Below are 1,192 nucleotides of genomic sequence, written 5' to 3' on the forward strand. Positions count from 1 at the left end.
ATGGAGAACACAGTCCTCAATAGGTTAGTAACATTCTTACCTGGTGTTAACTAAACATAGCATTTCAGATTAACATACATTTACAGTACAGGTAGCATTTTAGTATTTTATGTAATGATCCATAACAAGTTAAACTAAAGTTTCAATCTCAGTTGCTACAGACACCTGGCCTATAGGAATTTTGTCCGGTGGTGCTGGGGGTACCTTGGCCGACACATTAGGGTGGTGATTCCTTCGTGTGCTGTTACCCGCATCAGAGAGCAGTTCCCTGACAACACTGGAACCTATTCAGGTTTTCAACCCCCTCCCCTTGACTAAAATAAAGAACTTATCATTTCAATTTTTCCATGTAATTTGTTTATTAATTTTAGATCACAGACAGACAGAAGGTGGTCTAAATCGTGACGTGTGTTGTGCAACAGCTTCACTCTTTTCAGGTCTTTGAAACTGGGTGCAGAGGTGGTCAGGAACTTTCAGTCCTTTTAGAGATTCCTGAAACAGTTGTGGCTGCTCCAACACACTTTCAAAAAGCAGATCCTGCAATCTGTAGACATATTCTGCAGAACATTAAAAAAATAATTAGTACATTACAGATACATAGATAGATACATAAATATAGATAGACAGACAGACAGATAGACAGACAAAGACATATACATATATAGATAGATAGATAGACAAAGACAGACAGATAGATATAGATATACAAAGACAGATAGATACATAAATATAGATAGACAAAGATGTACAGACAGATAGATAGACAAAGACAGATAGACAGACAGACAGACAGATAGATAATACCAAATGTGGGATTTCTTTTCAGAAGTCGTACTGTGTACTCTCCTCTTCTGTAGCGTGGATACTGCATGGGCCATCGGAGCTCCCCTGCAGCTGTTGTTGCTTGTGGTCTTCCGCTATTTTCATTGTAGTGCATGGCTGCAAGTTGAGTCCTAAAAAGTATGATCTGAAACATTAGGCTGGTGACCAGAGTTGGGTATAACGCGTTACTGTGTAACGCATTACTGTACTCTAATTACTTTTCCTGATAACGCAGTAACGTAACGCTTTACATTTTAAATGTATGTAATTTGATTACAGTTACCAATGACAACAAAATTACGTTACTAGCGTTACAAATTAAGTGCTGAAAAATTAATTAAAATGTATTTTAAAATGACGTTTTGCCATT

General features: G+C 37.3%; 1 long non-coding RNA gene across 1 annotated transcript; it reads right to left on the bottom strand.

Moving 5' to 3' along the window:
• Positions 1–334: 334 nt before the first annotated feature.
• Positions 335–948, bottom strand: LOC141281308 (uncharacterized). Its single transcript, XR_012335526.1, has 2 exons — positions 805–948; positions 335–557 (listed from the first exon to the last, which is right to left on the bottom strand). It is a non-coding gene; the product is annotated as an uncharacterized lncRNA (long non-coding RNA).
• Positions 949–1,192: the final 244 nt, after the last annotated feature.

The sequence above is a fragment of the Paramisgurnus dabryanus genome, chromosome 20 (assembly GCF_030506205.2).
Source record: "Paramisgurnus dabryanus chromosome 20, PD_genome_1.1, whole genome shotgun sequence".
In the NCBI taxonomy this organism is placed as follows: Eukaryota; Metazoa; Chordata; class Actinopteri; order Cypriniformes; family Cobitidae; genus Paramisgurnus; species Paramisgurnus dabryanus.